At 37.9% G+C, this 21,201-nt stretch overlaps 1 long non-coding RNA gene across 1 annotated transcript in view; it reads right to left on the bottom strand.

The window, feature by feature from the left end:
- LOC148114355 (uncharacterized) overlaps nt 1-19,489 on the bottom strand; it is a 55,765-nt gene extending 36,276 nt beyond the window's left edge. The window contains exon 1 of the long non-coding RNA XR_015734064.1: nt 19,182-19,489. This is a non-coding gene — a long non-coding RNA (uncharacterized LOC148114355). The remainder of the gene's footprint in view (nt 1-19,181) is intronic.
- Nucleotides 19,490-21,201: the final 1,712 nt, after the last annotated feature.

Genomic DNA, 21,201 nt, shown 5'->3' with positions numbered 1-21,201 from the left:
TTTTCATGGGTGTTTGTATGTAGGTCTTTGGTTATTTGGGTTTTCTCCCGCGTAAAATTGGAAGTGTCTTGGTGACATTTCGACGAAGTCTCATTCATCATCTTCAGGCTGGTGTTTTCGGCTTCGTGCTTCTAGGAGCAAATGCTTTATATATATATATCTGAATTAGAACAGTATATTGCAGTCAACCCTCTCTTTTAAAGCAGTTTAATTTTATTGTGATAATTGAAAAATCCAAATTGCACCACATATCAGAGAGTAACTTAAAATTGCAGTAATGTGAAAACTTAAGAAAGTCCCTAAGAAGTAAATTCAAGAAACCCAATGATATGAATGGGATGGATAATGGAAAAATAGGGCTGACTTAAAAAAGATATATAAAAGAAAAAATACATAGAAATAAAAGAGTAGGGAAGCATACAATTTCCTTGAGAGATCTTTCCATGATTCATATTGAGAAGCAATTTTATAGTAGTCCCACAAATGAAATAGTTTTTTTCCTGCACAATAAGAACTTCTTTTCTCTAGAAGACTCTTTAAATATTTTATACAATTTCCAAATATATTTATAAAAAGATTTTTATTTCCAATTATGTCTTTTTAAAATATATACGTATGTTTATCCAAAAAAACAGTATTGGAGAAATTCAAAAGGAAATTATTTTGGGAGGCATATTGGTTTGGGAGGTAAACATCAGATTATCAGTTTCTGATAATATGTGAATCTAACCAAATCCCAGAGCCTTATTGATTTATGCTTTACTGATAAAAGGACATATCAGAAGTTTTCAGATTAAAGTAAAAGCAGGCTAAAAATATGGATTACCAAAAATAGTCCATTGGTTTTTCATAAGTAAGGAAAGTATCATCTTTTCTAGTACATATGTGCAAAGGGTTGTAGCTGATATAAAATTTGTAAACTTTTTTCCAAGTACAAATTTTATAAAACTGTAAATTTAATTAAATTCAATAAAGGTTCACAGAAGCACAAAGTTTCATGAATGATAAGACTATAGATTTCAATCTTCGATGCCTCATCTTCTTTCTTCACAGGCAATGCTTACATGTAAGCATTACATACATACATGTTTAGTACTCCTTACGAGCACTGATGTTATCACGTAGTTTGGTACTGAAATGTCTACAAGAAAACAACCAAGTTAAGAGAGCTCACAAATATTTAGATTTCTATATAATAACAGTTGTGTGGGTCACAGTAGCTACCAGAAGAAACTGAGTTTTGCCTGAGGTTGAATGAGCTGAAGTTCAAAAATTAAACATATCTATATGTAAGAAAAGATCAGTGATAGATCACCCTTTGTGGATTCTTTGAAAATATATCTGCTTTCTGAATACAGTATAATTTTTTTTCTAATTGGGTTTTCAACTGAAGATTGAAACTAAACTGGAATTAGAGTTTGACTGAGTGACTGACTGACTAACTGACTGATTGACTTGACTGAATTTTTGCTAAAATTCAGTCACCCATGCTCTCGTCATCTCTTGTTTGGATTACTGCAATGGCCTCTACATGGGGCTGCCCTTGTGATGCACCCAGAGGCTCCAACTGGTCCAGAATGCGGCCGCGCAGGTTGTTATGGGGGCTTCCCGTTACTCCCGTATTACACCTCTCCTGCGCGAACTGCACTGATTACCGGTGGTCCTTCGTATCCGCTTCAAGGTGCTGGTACTTATCTATAAAGCCCTTCATGGCATGGGCCCGGGGTACTTGCAGGATCACCTTCTGCCTGCCTCCAACCGCCCAGTGCGCTCACATAGGATTGTCTTCATCCAGGTCCCATTGGACAGACAATGTTGGCTGATGGTGCCCAGGATAAGGGCGTTCTCTGTGGGCGCACTGACCGTCTGGAATGGTTTACCCACTGGGCTCCGGATGGCCCCCAACCTCCGCTCTTTCCGCGCTGACCTGAAGACATGGCTTTTCCAACAAATTTGCTGATCTGATGGGAGTCATCAGTCATCAAACTAATCTTTTGGGGATTTTAATTGAGTATTTTAGTCATAATTTTACTGTTTTATTGTTTTATCTTTGTGAGCCGCCCCGAGTCCTTCGGGAGAAGGGCGGCATATAAGTATAAATAATCTAAACTAAACTAAACTAATCTACTCCATCCTACTATATTAAATTCTCAAAAGATTTCTTTTACATTATATCCATGAACTCCCATGAAAAATATGGGTGAATTTTTTGCCAGCATACCACAAGAATAATCTCTGAATCATATCATGATGGCTTCAGTTCATAGCAACCTACTGCAATGCATATAATGAACATATGCACTGAATATATTTCCATATTTACTTTCTTTCCTGGTTTATGTTTTAATAGGAAAGATCTTCTCCTAGGTTTTTTTTTTTAATTTTGGTATATTATATCAATCTAGAAGATTATAGTTCAACAGCCTGTCCTATCTTAAAATTGAAAAAAAACCCTATAATGTACCATATAATTAGTTTAAAAAAGTAAAATCTCTCTTGAATTGAGCTCAGCTTCTGATAACTTCATGAAGAGCTCTCATCATTTTCATATCAATGATAAAGAAGTGGCTTGCAATTTGCCTTCTTCTAAGATTGTTTTTTTTTTAAATTTCATATTGATAGGACTAGTGATAAATTCTGGAAATTTTCCAATGTTGTCAGTTTGGCTCAATTCATACACTTAAGCTTCAGTGAAGCATGTTTAAGGAAGTTGATTCCTGGGAAGGACCCATCACAATTCAATGAATATTTATTGAGATAAGTAGAAGGACCCACCTCCCCACATGCACTTTTGGAGCTAAAACTAAACAAGAACTCTGGAATTTGATTGAAAAGTTTTTATACAAGCAACTAGTGTTGAATGTATTGCTAAACTAAAATGTTAAACTGAATATAACTATGAAGTTAAGACACACTTACAGTATTGGAGATTAGGTTTGTTGTACTTCTTTCATTGAGATAAACAAATGTAACTTTCCATCTGGTATCATCACTTGTTATTCAAATCAGTAAAAGTGGAAATGATCAAAGCTTGCTAACTATTATGATCCAAATGATTACTATCATTTCTCATCTTCATAAAGTTGTGCCTTTCTTCAAGAAACTGTAGAAAACATGAATCCTTATTTTATAGATATAGATATAAAACTGTATAGATATATACAGTTTTATAAGAGCCAACTGGATTAAATTTATATTTACTTGTGAAGAAGGGGCAAGCAAAGAACATGCTGGTTGATAATATCAAATCGGATACAAAGCTGAACATCCAACAATTGAAAGAAGCTGTGGTTGACATGGTAGCATGAAGAGCACTTGCTGTCAGCGTTCCAATTTATGATCTCTTCCAGTGCTGACATGAATGAGAGAGGGAGAAGCTTTGTTTTAATGCTGAGATGAACTTTTACCTAGTTTCCTGCTGCTTAGTAGATAGCGTTACCTGGGAGATAGAGGGAGGGGGGAATTCCTGTGAATAGAAAGTGCTTGGGATGGAGAGATGGATCTGCATGATGGCCAATGAGACATTGGGGTTGAAGAACGGAAAGGGAGGGGTTTGGAAGGAGGTGCCAGTTTTGGCTGCACAAGAGTTCAGGTATGACATTATTTCTATTCTTAAATAAAGAAAACATTCATTAGAGACTTTGTGTTTGAGAATGAAGTTTATTTAAGATAGCAACGAAACCTGACACTTGCCTTATAAAGTCATCAAGAGTCGGACATGACTAAATGATTAAAAGAACAAGAACAACAACAACTTGTAAAGCCAATTTTTTCACTTCTGATAGTAAATATCCAAAATAAACTCTGTGTTTATGATTAAACTAGGAAGCCAGACAGACCTACGACTCTTTCTTTTAATGGTAAACAGACGAAGGTTCAAGGATAGGAAACAACTAATACATTTGTTTGTTCATTCATGAAACGTGTATTCAGCAGCACAATGTAAGGCATACATTACAGTTGTATGTCAACAGAAGGAAATATTGAAAAAGGATCCATAACTTTGAATAGATTAAACTTGTTTAGATTAATTTTATAACTGCATTGTGATGCCATTCACATTATTGAGACACTGATAATGAGATTTTTTTAAATATCACAATAATTTCCAATCTTTGGGAAAGCATAAAAATGACAATAAATTCCCAAATCTTCTAATATTATGAACTCTCACATGGTGGTATTCTTGTTAAAAATCACAAAAGATTTCAAGGGGAGAACAGAAGTCATGAGATTTCAGAGCCTTGCAAGATATTGGCCATTATAAATTAATAATCAATTCATCTTTATTTAATTCTATGGTTCTATTATACGCTGGGATGTTTATCCCTGATATTCAGTAACAATGTACTAGCTGCCTAAAGGAAATGTCTGGAAACTGCTGACATAGTGAACATCCATGCTATTTAGTATGCAACCCTAATATGGAATTTGGGACTGATATATTTAGCAATGACTTGTTGGAGAGCATTAGTAGAGATGGCTATCACTGTCTTGTTCATGTGTATGAGTGTACCATGTTTCGGTTACCAAACAGCCCTCATTGGCTGACCTGTTGCTATGCCCTATTCCAGTTCATGAATATACTCTGACAATTATGAGAATGTGGCATATAATTAGGTCCTGTTTGTACTGTGGTTAGGAGGTCATGAGGAAAAGTCTTAGAGAATATTTAGAATAATTCAAATCAAATTTAGTCCAATTTGAGAAATCCTTTTGGATTTGAATAGGTCTCAAATTAGTCCAATTCTTTTGAATTTGATTTGGTATGTGACAAAACCCAACAGATTTTCTTATTTTTAAGTTTCATGATAACATATAATATTTTGAATTTAGATAAAATGAGTGTACATTCACTTATCAATAGAACTTTAACTCTCTAGAAAGCATTTTAATATGTTTATTGAGGCAAAACCTATGTCACAATTTTTAAAGTCTATTATGATTTGATTCATATATTGTAATAAAAATACTGGATCAAAGCAGTTAGTCCTGAAATTTGCAAAGACCAGGGGTTTTTTTCATGCATCCCTAGTGCTTGTAGGGCTATATTGTTAATGTTCCACTATTCAGACAGTTCATTTCAGTTTTAAGGGTGTCCATATTTTACAAAATACAAATATAAAATTGAGTTTATGTATTCATAGAGATGCAGTCTGCCTTGAAGCAAGCTAATAAACTATTTATTGCACCTTATGCTTGACCATAAGGTGCTTCCAACTAGTTAAAAGAAAAAATTAAATTGTACATTCCTACATTCATAGTTCACTCCAGTGGCCAAGATTTAAATGAGCAAATGATATGATTCATGCATTTTTAAAATAGCTTTAAAAGGTGAAATCTCTTGGAAATAATATTATATGAGCACTGTGATAAAAATTAACATTAAAATGGAAAAGCAATGTTAAAAATTGAGACTTTTTGAAAGGAATTACTAGTCCCAGGATCTTTAACTATATTAAATTTTCAAACATAAGGAAAAATAAAATATCAGGAATGGAGCGAAAATGTCACTTGTAGGCCAAAGGGACGCTTTAGTGCATATTATTATGTAGAATGTGTTATAATATGATATGTCCAATTGCAAGCTCAATTGTGGCAATAAGATTAATGATAACATACAATGCCAACACAGAGAATATGTTCATCTTTAAGACAGATATTTTAAGACTTTAAGACAGATAAGACAGATATGCCAGTAAAGTGCCTATAATGGGACCACCACGGCTAGTTTATGCCATTATCTTTCAGTTCCAATTTTGAGGGCTCCTTGGTGGTGTCTGAGCTTGGTTGTTTTCTTCCAGATGTTTCATTACCCAAAACTAGGTATCCTCCTTAGCATTGATGATGTTACCTAATTTGGGTAATGAAATGTCTGCAAGAAAACAACTAGGCTCAGAAAGCATCAAGGACCCCTCATTTCATTACCCCTGAGCAACAAATATTATTCTTTATTAATTTAAAATTTCAGATCTTCTCTAATTCTTCATCTTCTTTTATACCATCCTCTGGAACTGCCACATTAATTATCCACACATTCTTTTCTTTCAACTTTCTTAAAGTTGGTGTGTTATGAGTGAAGACTTTATTATTTCAGAAATACCACAATATTTTAACCTGCTCTTTTTCTGTTACTTTTTCAACTATATGTTCCCCACCAATATTTTTATTTCTGGCACATATATTCCAGAATCATTTTGACAACTGTATTAAACTTATTTAGAATATAATGTTTTTCAGGGTTCTGACCGAAGCCCTAATGAAAGCAGGAGCCTTAAGGAAAGTTTCAAGAAAAATCCAGTTGTTTATTAGGAGTGCCATGTTGGCATGGACCAAGTGAAGCCAGCTCTGATTTCACTCAATTTGCACCTTGCCTCTGACCCTGTTTCCCCCTCCCCCCAAGGTGTGCCATCAGTCACATTCCCCAATGAAGCAATTTCACAGGTCATAGAATTCCCTCCAGCCATTACTGGTTTCTGTGGAGATGGCCTTGATTTTGGCCGGCTAGGATGTATTTTGTTTTAACTGAGGTGCAAATTCCTTGATACAGCTGCAAGGCTTAACTGCCCATCTCCCTGCCTATGGCAACTCGGGAGCAGGTCAGAAAAGCTTCGCGAGTTGACACTGTTATGAATTCCAAGCCTCTTCTCAATGTTAGATAATTGGGGAGCTGTGTTCATTTCTTGCAAAAGGGTATTTTGTTTTAAGTATACCAAATAGCACAGCCATGTCAAATATTGCTTTCTTGAGGATGAATAAATAAAATAAATAAATAAATAAATAGTTTTATTTCTATACCGCCCTTTTCCCGAAGGACTCAGGGCGGTGTAGAGCCTATTAAAAACACAAAGACACACATCAGTTAAAAATAATTAAAATTATTACCTAATTTCGGCTCAGATTTAAAACCCAAAAAATTTAAAACACCCAATTTAAAAATCATTACATTGATAGCCCAGCTTGGCAGAACAGCAGGGTCTTGAGGGCACAGCGAAATACACGGAGGTCGGAGATCTTACGCATTTCCAGGGGCAGTTCATTCCACAGGGCAGGGGCTCCCACAGAGAAGGCCCTCCCCCTGGGTGTCACCAGCCGACATAACTTGGCTGATGGCACCCTGAGGAGACCCTCTCTGTGGGAGCGAACTGGCCGGTGGGAGGCCGTTGATGACAGAAGTCGGTCTCGAAGGTACCCGGGTCCTATGCCATGGAGCGCTTTAAAGGTGGTGACCAACACCTTGAATCGCACCCGGAAGACCACTGGGAGCCAGTGCAGCTTGCGCAGGAGGGGTGTCACATGGGCACAACCGGTTGCGCCCATAACCACCCACGCGGCCGCATTCTGGACCAGCTGGAGCCTCCGAGTGCTCTTCAAGGGGAGCCTTGATTTGTGATACTATTAGAAGCCCATCCTTCTAAAGATCACTTGGTTAGGAGGAAGTATTCCTTGACTGTATTTTCAAATTAAAAATAAATTTGTAGTCCACTTGGTCTTCAAACAGAAAACTTGTTGGAGAGTTATATTGATGATGCCAGAAGCAGATAAATACTGTTAAATTTCTAATATTGAAATACATCTTTGTAATTATATTTTTAAGTCCAGAATAGATCACAGGAGGCAGACAAAAGATTTGCAACTGGAGGTTCATTGGGTGTCCATGGGTATGTTCTGTCAGGTACCCTTAAATCAGTGTTTCTCAACCCCAGCAAATTTAAGATATGTGGATTTTAACTCTTGGAATTCCAACTTAAACTAAGTAATTTAAAGAGCCAATCAGGAGGGTGGGTGGGACAGGGTTAGGGTTAGAATAAACACCAAGAATTCTTTAAAACTGAAGTGATTGACTTTTGCTTATTTTTTCTTGTTAGCTTCATTTTAGGGCCAAATTGTTTGTAAGGAGAATGTGAAGGAGTGTACCAGTATATATTTGCATGTGTGATTGCATTTGGCTGTGATTACACCTCTTTTTCTCATTCTTTCTATTTGTGTGTGTTTTAATCACAGGTCCCACATCCAATATTATTTGATTGTTTATGTCCTGCCTTTATTATTTTTACAAATAATTCAAGGCAGCAAATATATCCAGTATATCTTCCTCCTCCTATTTTTCCCACAATAAAAACCCAGTGAGGTGGGTAGGGCCGAGGCAGACTGTCTGGTCTGAAATCACACCTGCTTGCTTTCATGGCTTAGGCTGGACTGGAATTCATGGTCTCTGACTTTCTGACTTAACCACTAGACCAAACTGGCTTTCCCAAATTTACAAATTTTTCAAAGTTTTGCAAATTTTCAGGACTCATTTTTACCTGGTTGTTTCTTAATCTTATTCTTTTACACAACAGTATAGATAAAACAATGTATTCAAAAACATATTTTAAAAAATGGAAACTATCTCTATTGGGCAAGTGAGACTTTAACTGTCAGTAATGATTGATTCATTCGTGCAAGCTATTTTCTTCCAGTGTGCTGTTTTATTGTGAATCAACAAGCTTTGTGTCCCAATGTTGTTAAGCTTTTAATCTCAACTTTGTTGGGACAAATAACTAGAATGTCTATTTTTTAGAAAAACCTTCATGCATTTCATTTTCTATTAAAATATTGGCAAAACAAACATTGTAAAATGTTAATTTTCTATCCAAAGTACCGAAACCATTTTCTTCATTAAACTTGATAGTTCACAAAATACTTTTATGAGTTTAGATCTCCCTGGCTATAAAACAAAAAACCTAATCGTCCTAAAGGTGCTTTTTCAAGAGGCAACTGTGGACTTTCTTGTTTTTCTTGGAAAACATTTCACTTCTTACCCAAGAAGCTTCTTCAGCTCTGGTGCAGAATGGAAGGATTTATATTCCTTGCAGACAGCTGGTCATTTCCATTCTTTTAGAGAGTAGTTGAGGCCACTTGGAGTTTTATCTGTGTCCTCAGGGTCACTGAGTAGTGGAGCTTTCTTGAAACTGCTGAAAGGACTGTGTTGTAGACTGGAGATAGATGGTGTCATATCCCCTCCCCTTCTGTTGAGGGTAGACTGTTAAATTTTAACATAGATGTCCTCTTTGAACCCTTTCAAACCAGAGGTCCTCTCTGTACAAATGTGAACTTTGATGTCTTCAAAAGAGTGGCCTTTGTCTTTTAAATGCAGCTGGACTCTGAATCTTGTCTGAATCTCATCCTAGTTCTGTTCTTCTATGTTGTGCCATGCGTTTATGAAGTAGTTGTTTTGTTTTCCCAATGTACAGATCTGCAGAAGTCTCACTTCATTGTACTGCATGTACCACATTGCTCAGTTTGTGTCTGAATGTATTATCCTTGGACAAGCCTTAACATTCACTTAATATTGCATTGAACATTACATTACATTACAACATTGCATTATTCACCAGCTTACAATATTAAATACCATACATCATATATCAATATATACCTTTTTGCTCTGATCAATTGTCTCTATAATATAGTAGTAAAAGCACTTTTCAAATGTATTTTTAAACGTTTTCTAGTTATTTCAGTGGTTTATATCTATGTCCATTTTATGTATTGATATACGATATATGGTATTTAATATTGTAAGCTGCCCAGAATTATCATATGGTAAGATTGGAGGCTAATAAATTTTACAAATAATAAATAAATATATAAATTGGTCTATTTTTAGTGCTAGAAGAATCAGTATAGGGAGTCCTTGGTTTATAATCATTTTGGGTGTGTTTTTTGCAATTATTCAAAGTTTAAAAAAATTTCCAATGCTAATGACAAATTAATATGTGCAGACCAGTGATGGGTTGCTACTGGTTCACCCTGGATCAGGCAAACCAGTAGCAGCAGCAGGAAGCTCCGCTTACCCGAGTGTACATCTCTGCACATGTGCATCAGTGGTGGGTTTCAAAATTTTTTACTACTGGTTCTGTGGGTGTGGCTTGGTGGGCATGGCATGGCTTGGTGGGTGTGGCTTGGTGGGCGAGGCAGGGAAAGGATACTGTAAAATCTCCATTCCCACCCCATTCCAGGGGAAGGTTACTACAAAATCCCCATTTCCTCCCGATCAGCTATGACTCAGGAGGCAGAGAATAGATGGGGCAGGGCCAGTCAGAATTTTTACTAGCAGTTCTCCAAACTACTCAAAATTTCCACTACTGGTTCTCCAGAACTGGTCAAAACCTGCTGAAACCCACTCTGATGTGCATGCACAGAAGCTTCACACGCGCGAGCACACGCGCATCCACAAGCAAACCAATAGCAATGGAATTTGAAACCCACTACTGATCCACGCATGTGCATACATATATAAATTATAGATATAAATACTAGTTTCAACAATCTATAAGCTAATATTATGGATTGGGCTGGAAAAATAATGAAGAGGTGAATGGACATAAACATATAGTAGGTAAATTTGTTGACATTATATCTCAGTGTTTCTCAAACTTGGTGACTTTAAAATATGTGGCCTGCAACTTCCAGAATTCCCTAGCTATTTCTGGGAATCTATGGAAGTTATGATTTGGCTCTAGCATTCGAAAATAAAATTCCAGTGGATCCAAGGATAGAGGTATTTTGGGGGGAAGAGGTTATGATAATGTATTTCAGTTATGGAGAAGAATGTTTATAATAATTTATAAACAATAATTTTAAATAATTTAAAAATTCCTTGACAGTTTTTGCTATCGACTTTTTACAGTTTCTACCAGCCATCTGGTAAACAGAGTTCTTACATTTTGAGGATATAGAATATATGCATTGCAATGCATATATTAGGCATTAGCATTCTTATTTTCAATTTTAAATATATTCAATTTCAGTAGGATGTTTGTGTGTGATTGTGCCTGCACACATGCACATACACACAATCTTGTTCCTTCAGGTGCCAAGGCAGGCAGCCAGAATTTCTTGTGGGATAATAAGCAGAAGAAAGAACAAAAATTGCAAAATAAGCAATGAAATATCTAGCATTTCGAGACATTTCTATAAATTATTGTGTCTACCATAATCTAAAATTACAGAAAAAAAATCTGAGTCTTGATAGGGATGCGCAAATATCCACAGGAAGTCTGTACATTCTCTATATGAGAAATGAACTCCCATTAATTCTAAAATTAATTAATTATAAACATAATGTCCTTTTGGATGTCACAAGCAAAATTTGGGACTGTAAACAATAACCTTTTTGCAGGCATTCAAATACATGGCGCCTTGAGCCATTTTTAAACTGTATTTTTTATCATAAAAATAAATGATGAGTTAATAATTGACCTTTTCTCTTAGATATGTAAATGACTTCTTGACCAAGTCATTTGCTTATCCTTGGAAATTGGTATGTTGTTATAAATTGGTATAGTAGCCCAGTTCTTTTTTTTTTTTTCCCAGTAGGCAAATTTGATATCCCCATCATACCTTTCAACCTGTGGTTAAACCCTCAGGACTGAAATTCAAGGAAGTTAAATGGAGCTTGGCTTCAGTCATAAATTAAATGACAGAAATGAACAAAATGCTTGCTATAGAATAGACAGAAATAGTCATAGGCAATCAAAACACTGATCAAGAAATTGCTAATTCTTAGAATATCACCCCTCCTCTCCCAACCACTCCTTGCTTTCCCACCTGGGCTCCTTAGGGCCCCAACAGGAAGCAGTGGTTGGAGCTAAGCAGCCACCATGAGAATGACTTGGCAAAACAGCTGAGTCAGTTCAAATTGGATCTGACCGAGAAAGAGGCACCTCACTGAAGACTATGAGCATAGGCTTTCCAAGCAGAGGGAAGACCTGCAGGCATTCAAGGCCATGTACCGGCGCCTGGAGACTCAGTGGGCTGAGATGGTCAGCCAGTTCCAGGCCATGGTGCTGTCCCACTGGAACAAGGCTATTCGGCTCTTTGCTACCAGCGGCACTTCCCTCCAGACTTTGCCCAAAGCCCTGCACCAGAAGGCTGAAGCAGACTCCAAGTAGGAATTTATACCCCCCTCCAACCCACACAAAAAGTCCCCAAAGGATCTCTGCAGTAATCCCGGCATGGGCAACTGCAGAGAGCTGGGGTGGGCCAAAGTGGGTCCGCTGCAGCCCTTCCTCCAGGAACAGAACAAACTGCAAGGGAGCTCAGAGACCAGTCATGAGAAGTCCCATGCTCCTGGGAAGACAGGGAAGAAGCCCTCTGGTTCGTTGGTCTCCCACTCTGGCATACCTTGGCAACTGGACTATTTCTCTCTGTCCCCCCCTTAGAGGGTGGTACATGCAACGTTGCAAGTGGTGCAACATGCAAGGAGAATAGAATAGAATAGAATAGAATAGAATAGAATAGAATAGAATAGAATAGAATAGAATAGAATAGAATAGAATAGAATAGAATAGAATAGAATAACTGAGTTGGAAGGGCCCTGGGGGTCTTCTAGATCAACCCACTGCCCAGGCAGGAAACCCTACACCACTTCAGACAAATGGTTATCCAACATCTTCTTAAAAATTTCCAGTGTTGGAGCATTCACAACTTCTGCAGGCAAGTTGTTCCACTTATTAATTGTTCTGTCAGGAAATTTTTCCTTAATTCTAAATTGTTTCTCTCCTTGATTAGTTTCCACCCATTGCTTCTTGTTCTATCCCCAGGTGAGTAGCGCAGAGTAGCGCAGCCCTCACCAGGCAGAACAAGGTAATGGTGCTGTTGCAGCAAGGGGAGACAGCAGTGCAGGTGGGCTGAAGCAATGGTGGCAATGGCCGATGCCTTAGCATGCAGGAGCAAAGGGCCACTTGCCTTTGTGTGGCAATAGCATTCTTCCTTCATTGTGGTATATTTGCACCAGCTGGTGGCACCAAGGCAACCCTTGCCTCCCATCGCTTTGGGCTTGAAGCAGTAAGCCACATCCAGGAAGCATACAGCCGAGAGAAGTGGCCGGTATCTGCATGGCCATGAAGTGGGATCAGTGTGGCCAGTTCTTGGCCACAGCCTTGGCAGCCAGGATTGGGTAACTGCTGCCACCTGCTTCTGCTTCACCTTTGCCAGGGTGGCATGCACTTGAAGGATGCTGTCCTTAGCTGGCCAGTCCCTCCGCACCACTTGGTTTGGGGTGGATGGCCCCGGCAGGCCCAGGTGCGGTGGGTGGGCAGGCAGGCAGGTGGAAGAAACAACCCAGGGATTTGGGTGGCCTTTAAGTGGCCAGGATATCTGCAGGATCTGGCTTCAGAGGCCGGCGAGGCCCAGCATTTGGGCTCCAGTGCGCTCTTCTCCTCCCAGGCAGTGGAAGTTTCGTGTGCTGCTCGCTGAGGCACCTGCTCTCCCATGACGGAGGGAGGGCTGGAGATACTAAACAGAAGGCCAAACTAAGTGCCTGGAAGACACTTAGGGAGGGAGGGAGTGGGAGAGAAACTTCCTCAGGTGAACAGTGGTCAAAACAGACAAGATGTATTGATGTAACATCTTAGTATAAGTCTCCCTCATTTGGTATGTGTCAGGAGAAGAGAAAGGAAAATATGTAGACTTGCTTAACATTGTATCTGTTTTTCTGTTTACTACCATCTATCTCAGAAATTTTCCATAGCCCTTAATAAACAATTTGATAACTTAACCTCCATACCCTTATGGTATACTTTCCTCAAAAATAGAAAATGTTTCAACGTATGGTGAAGAATAGATAATAAGCAATGACTACTATGAAGCATTGTCTTACACCACTTTTTCCTTCCCACAGAGATCTGCATAGCAAATGCTTAGTTACCCCATCATAAGGCTGATATGACTTGCAGCCTCTCAGCCACACTCTTCCTTGTTTGCAAGATATATATAATAATAGACCTCTTTTGTATGCATTGATGGGTAAACATTGTAAACCATTCAGAAACTCTGAAAAGCTACCATTTTTAAAATGTTCCAGTTAGAAATATTGTAACTGTCTGCTCCAACTTTTCACTTTGGGGTCCTGCCCAATCATAGCCACACCTGCACCCTGAATTTCTGAATGGCTTTTTAGGTGAAAATAATCACTTTATATCAGAGAGATTTTTTTAAAAATATCCTTCCCTAAACAGTATATGAATTAATTAGCTTAAAGTATGGGGGAATAAGACTAAAACATTTGGGGAAATGTCTATATATCTCCTTTTCTAGAAAAACTAAATATGAGGAGGGTTTTTTTTAAAAAAACATTTTGGAATTATGGTTTACTCAAAGGCAGGTCCCTTTTTCCAGAAATCCTTGTCCCAAAGACTTTTTTTTTAAGAAAAATTTTTATAATCTCAAGAATTGTGCAAATTATGTTTTCAGAGTTTGTCCTTACACATGAATGCCTCCAGGTTCATGTCACAGAAGCAAAGAGAGCCAGACTCTAGAAGGAAAATAGAAGCAAAGAGTTTAATTCCACAGTAAGCAGAGAGAGTGATGTTTTATTCTGCATTCATGATCCAATAAAAATCAGGAGAGCAGATCCAAACCATCTGTGGAAAGTTAAAACATCCTTGTTCCTCTACAACAGATAGTACTGAATGTTATTGTGAAAGATGTCTCTGAGTTGAGGAAAGTGGTAGGCCTGAAAATGAACAAGGGTTGGATTATGATGAGCTACAGTGGCGCAGTGGTTAGAGTGCAGTACTGCAAGCTACTTCTGCTGCCTGCCGGCTGCCTGCAATTTGGCAGTTCAAATCTCACCAGGCTCAAGGTCGACTCAGCCTTCCATCCTTCTGAGGTGGGTAAAATGAGGTCCCAAAAAATTTGGTGCAATATGCTGACTCTGTAAACCACATAGAGATGTTTGTAAAGCACTGTGAAGCAGTATATAAGTCTAAGTGCTATTGCTATTAGTTAATGATTGTGTCCAGCAGGGCATAAGAAGAATGAAGAGACTTGAATTTTTACTAAATGTAATAAGGACTTTAATCTTTATACTAAAATTGCTTTGGCCACCATGCTCCCAATAAAAGGAAATCTGGAACACATTTGTTAAATATGGTGTCAGACATAAATGCTAGGAGTCCTAAGGAGTTCCCATCCAGGAAAAGTGGATCAATCTGTCATGGTTTGGATAAATTGAGAGACCATTACTGTCCAATTTCTACTGTGTCTTCTCTTCATTTTAGATTCAACTTTGCTTTTATGTGTAAATTTAATATATTAATATATGCACCTCATCAACATTATTCCGGGAAAGTTTACCATAATTTTTTTTAAAGGAAACAGGATTAAATTATAATATTCTAAAGTGAGGAAATGATTTAGACAGCAGGTAACAAACATGCTTGAGAAAAATTTGTTTATACTCGAAGTATGAACATACAAGTAGAAACTTTCATCTTTTTCCCCCTTTTTTTTTTTTGTAGAATGGCATGCCAAAAGGCAGATAAAATCAGAACAAATCTATAATTGAAACTAAGACAACAGTACTTATGCTCAGTAGATCACATTCTAGTAAAGAAAAATATAAGGATGAATAAAGAAAGACACAATAGAAATTGGACAGTAATATTGAAACAATTGATTATTTTTAATGAATGTGATAATTATCCAGACCTGTATTGATTAGATACTTTTTTTTTTTGCATGCTATGTCTGTTCATAATAGAGCTGCAGGTATAAATATACTTTGTACTTTACTTCAGGCCTAAAGATCTGAAGATTAATGGAATTTAATGTGAGATTAGGAAATTCTTCAAAAGCCTCTCTGTAAAATCATTTTTTTAAAACTACCTTGCAATCACACTTTCTGATAAAACTTGAATGAGATGAAGTTCCTTCTGGAAAGTATGATTGTATTTTATACAGGTAGTTCTCTACTTACAACCAAGAGTTATAACTTATAATTTATATATATAAAAAAAGGAACGTACAACTGGTCCTCATACTTACGTCCATTGCAACATCCTAACACTCAAGAAATTAAAATCTGGGTGTCATTTACATATGACAATTGCAGCATGCTGAGTCATGTGATCACTATTTGTGACCTTCCCAGACAAGCAAAGTCAATGGGGGGAAGCTGAATGTTTAACAACCAAATGGATTAATTTAACAACCTAACAACTGCAGTGATTTGCTTAACAGTCAAAACTCATTAAACAGAATGCATTTGGTCTGTCAAAAGGAAAAATGCCCATTGATAACATAACTTCATGGGCTATAGAATCAATGCCAACTAAATATTTCACCCGAAAAGATTAATATGATCTACAAATCATGCTGTAGGCAGCCTTATCCTAATATTTATTTTGAAACCTGGTCCATATGTTTACAACTATCTAATCTATATAGATACTTAAATTTTGCTGTATTATTTTTCAATTATCTCTTTCTCCAGGGCTGCATTTTGCCAGGAAAATTTGTTTTCAGACATCTTTAATATTTAAGATGTATAAAAAAACATGTGTAATTAAATGAAATGCATGGACTGGTTGTAAAGCATTAGATAGTTATCTAAAACAATAAAATTACATAATATTTAAAGTCCATTCAGTAGACTTAATATTCATACTTTGGAAGAAAGAGGGGGGGGAGAGGGAGAGACAGAGAGCACACGCCACATATATATATTCAGTACAACTGGAAGAAGAGAGAGTTGCATTGATCCATATATTAAACACTAAATGTGCTGCCGTATTCAACCAATTACTCTTTGTTTCTTTTTTCCCATCCCATCAGCTGAAGGTTAGGGCAGTAGTAGAACTAATGCATGAATCTGTATTTCTTATATTGAAAATTACAAAGTTTTATTCTCCATGTAAATGAATTTTCATTGGATTTTTTGGCCAATATAAAACTGCCTAGTCCAAAATCTGAACCCTTATCAATTTCAACCGTATCTTTTAGTTCTTGATTGAAATAGACATGCAGATTTGAATCCAAAAGCATGTTTCCATTTCTAGAAGCACTTTCTGTGATCAAAATAAAAGTGGGCCTCTAAAGATAGCAATAGCTTTCAAACTTATATCCTACTCCATAAAACACTCTCTGAAAAGTTTACAAATGTCAGCATATTGCCCCCCAAAATCTAGGTCCTCATTTTACTGACCTCGGAAGGATGGAAGACTTAATCAACCTTGAGCCAGTCAGGATTGAACTCCTGACTGTGGTCAGAGTTAGCCTGCAATACTGCATTCTAACCACTGTACCACCAGGGCTCCTTAAGATTCTGGAAGTAAATGAAGAAATTGCAAAAAAGGGAGAGAATAAAGTCCCACAGGCTGGATTCTTCTCCCAATATTTCTTGCATCTATTTTGAAAAAGGATTTTGAAACATTGTGTGTTATTGGTGTTCTTATTAGCTAGATGAAAATTAAGCAGTCTTTTGTAATCTGTTTAGTTACTAGGTATTTCTATGCTGTCATGGTACTTAGATTAATAACCAACCCTAGCAACTGATGGAGGCTGTGGATTGTTCCTGACTAGTCTGTTGCACAATCTGTCCAAAGCCTTGGTTGCCACTTGGAATAAGAAATCGACTGAGGAATTGAACTGGATCGTGTCCATATGACTTTTCTCTGGCTTATAGAGGAATAGAGGATGATGAAATGAAATATGACACATCCAGGGCCGGATTTAGATTGAAAGAGGCCCTAGGCTATTCCATTTATGAGGCCCTTTCACCAGTGGTGGGATTCAATTTTTTAACAACAGGTTCTGTGGGCGTGGCTTAGTTGGAGGTGTGGCTTGGCAATCATGTGACTGGGTGGGTGTGGCTAGCTGGTCACGTGACTGTGGGCGTGGGTAGCTCGTCATGTGACCGGGTGGGCGTGGCTATGTGCATAGACTTTTTTCAGAGGGCTGAAAAAAGTCATTTCTGACTGGGCCTCGCACTTTTGACCGGTCCTCACACTTATGACCATCCTCATATTTATGCCCGTGCAGCTTTCTTAACAACCATGTCACTCATTTCACAACTGCTTTTCTTCACCATGGTGACAAGATAGGGCAAAAATGTAAAATGTGAGGACAGTCGTAAGTTCGAGGACTGGTCAAAAGTGCGAGGACCAGTCAAAAATAACTTTTTCAGCCCTCTGAGTAGTCCATATGCACAAAAGGACTACCCAGAGGGCTGAAAAAAGTCATTTCTGACTGGGCCTCGCACTTTTGACCAGTCCTCACACTTATGACCATCCTCACATTTATGCCCGTGCAGCTTTCTTAACAACCATGTCACTCATTTCACAACTGCTTCTCTTCACCATGGTGACAAGATAGGGCAAAAACGTAAAATGTGAGGACAGTCGTAAGTTCGAGGACTGATCAAAAGTGCGAGGACCAGTCAGAAATAACTTTTTCAGCCCTCTGAGTAGTCCATATGCATAAAAGGATACAGCAATAGAGAGGGATGAAGGAAGGGAAGGGAAATTAGAGTAGGAGAGAGAGGGAGGAAGAGAGGAGGAGAAGGAGAAAGGAAGAGGAAATAGGGAGGAGAAGAAGAGGGGGAGGAAGAGAAAGTAAGAAGGAAAGAAAAGAGAGGTGGTAGGTTTGAGGAGAAAGATTGCTGTACAATAAAAAAGATGAAAGGGAAGAAAGCCAACCCCAAACAAATATAAAGATATTAAGATAAAGAATGAATTGTTAAACTTTAAAGAATAAAAGAGAACAAATATGAATAAATAACAATAATTAGAAACACACATACAAACATACAATGTATTTTCTTTGAACAGAGTATTTGGCCGGTTCACAAATTTAAACAGTGTTTAGTCATTTCAATTAAATTTACAATTTCTATATTTCCTTTTTGCCATATTTATTCCTCATCTATTTTTGTAAAAAACCAATATTACCCTCATCCTCATCGCTAATCTTAATCAAATTCAATTTTTCCCTTCTATTCTATATTATACCCCTTCCCATTGTCATCTATTTTTATATCCATCCTCACATTGGTTAATTATGTAATATTACAGTTGTTTAATATGAATTCAACATTTTAATATAAATCAATTAGTTATATAACTACCTTTTTTGTATATTAATCAATATGAACATGAATATTCCAATTATTTCCATGCATTCCAATTTCTTACAAATCCATTAATTATATTTACCAATAATAATAAACCAAATAATTTCCCCCATATATTCCTCCAAACCACAACTTAACCATTTCTGCTTTCAACACAATATACAATTAATAGTATCTCAATTATTACAATTCCCTAGTTAAATAGAGCTTTTTTTTCTTTTGTGTTTTAAAATCCTAAACTCTCCTCTTTTTCCCTAAATTTTCCATTGTTTGCACCTACCTTTTTTGGTGAGGAAAAAGAAAAGAATTCTGCCTGCCTAATTTTCCAACCTTGCAGCAACAGCAAAGCAGTTTCACTTTCGTTTCTCAGCATAGTTAGGGGGGAAAAAATCAACACTCTTTGCAAGGAAGCAGCTCCGTGGGCCAATAAAATTACAAAAAAAACACCGAACCCTTTGTTAAATTGCTGGCTCCCCCGCCCCTCGCCCATCGCCCTATTTATTGGCAATAAATAGTGGTGCGGAGGGGCGGGGCAAGCCAGCAATTTAACAAAGGGTTCGGCTGCAGCACTGGCTCTAGGGCGGCCCTTTGAAGCCCCGAGGCAAGAATTTGAAGTTTTTTTTTCCTCCAGCCATCGGAGGCAGCAATAGATGGGGAGTGGGCGGGGTAAGTGAATGGCAGGCGATCCAACAGAGCAGAGAGAGGGAGGGTGAGTGAAGGGGTGGAAGCTGCTTTCTCCATCCTGCTCTCTTGCATCCGGAGCCCACGTGGATCCCAGGCAGCGGAACTCAGGCTAGGGAAGGGGTGGGCAATTGTGGCTCTTTTACAACCTCTGGCCTTCAACTCCCAGAATTCCTCAGACAGCCAAGCTGTCTCAGGAATTCTGTAAGTCGAAGTCCACAGGTTGTAAAAGAGCCACAATTGCCTACCCCTGGCTACGGTAGGCTGGCGCCGCGCGGGTGGGAGGCGAGGGGCGGGCGAGCCAGCAATTTAACAAAGGGTTCGGCCGAACCCCCTAGAACCCTCAGAATCCCACCACTGTGTAGGCCCCTCTTGATCTTGAGGCCCTAGGCTGAAGCCTAGTTAGCCTATAGGAAAATCCGGCCCTGGACACATCTAGTACATTTCTGGTTCTGACAAAGGATAAAATTGATCGACCTGATCCACCTGGTAAGGCTGACACAACAATATAAATTATATTATCAAGTAATACATAAATACGAAGTTTTCCAAAGCTTACAAGAAATTCAGATTAAGCCACTTTCCTCTCCAGCATTCAAAGCAGCATTTAAAATGAAAAGCAATCTCTGAGGTGATTCATATTTGCATTTCAGAATACTCTTGGCTAAGCATTATTGTGTGTATTGTGCATAAATATATGTTAAGTGTATCTCCATGATCTGCCTTGAATAGAATAGAATTTTTTATTGGCCAAGTGTGATTGGACACACAAGGAATTTGTCTTGATGCATATGCTCTCAGTGTACATAAAAGAAAAGATATGTTCATCAAGAATCATAAGGTACAACACTTAATGAGAGTCATAGGGTACAAATAAGCAATCAGGAAACAATATCAATATAAATCGTAGGGATACAAGCAACAAAGTTACAGTCATACAGTCATAAATGGGAGGAGATGGGTGATGGGAACATTGAGAAGATTAATAGTAGTGCAGACTTAGTAAATAGTTTAACAGTGTTGAGAGAATTATTTGTTTAGCAGAGTGATGGTGTTTGGGGAAAAAACTGTTCATGTGTCTAGTTGTTCTGGTGTGCAGTGCTCTATAGTGTCGTTTTGAAGGTAGGAGTTGAAACAGTTTATGTCCAGGATGTGATAGGTCTGTAAATATTTTCACAGCCCTCTTTTTGATTCATGCAGTATACAGGTCCTCAGTGGAAGCCAGGTTGGTAGCAATTGTTTTTTCTGCAGTTCTAATTATCCTCTGAAGTCTGTGTCTGTCTTGTTGGGTTGCAGAACCAAACCAGACAGTTATAGAAGTGTAGATGACAGACTCAATAATTCCTCTGTAGAATTCTGTATCAGCACCTGCAGAACAGTCTGGAAGACAACTAATAACATGAAATAAAAATCACAGCAGTGGCAATGCTTAATTTGGGCTGACTTCCTATTATTCCTCCTAAATGTAAAGCAGGAGGAGCTGAGGGGATGGATAAGGGTCAGAAAAGGTCTGTGCTAGGGCTTTGCAATGCTTCAAACTCAGTTCCAAAAAGATGCCAGGGAACTCACAGAGATTTGACCGAAACACTTTTTTTTTATAATTCTTTAAAATAATACTT

Source organism: Pantherophis guttatus, chromosome 4 (genome assembly GCF_059756535.1).
Source record: "Pantherophis guttatus breed Tessera chromosome 4, ASM5975653v1, whole genome shotgun sequence".
Lineage (NCBI taxonomy): Eukaryota > Metazoa > Chordata > Lepidosauria > Squamata > Colubridae > Pantherophis > Pantherophis guttatus.
This window is presented reverse-complemented; position numbering and strand designations above follow the sequence as displayed.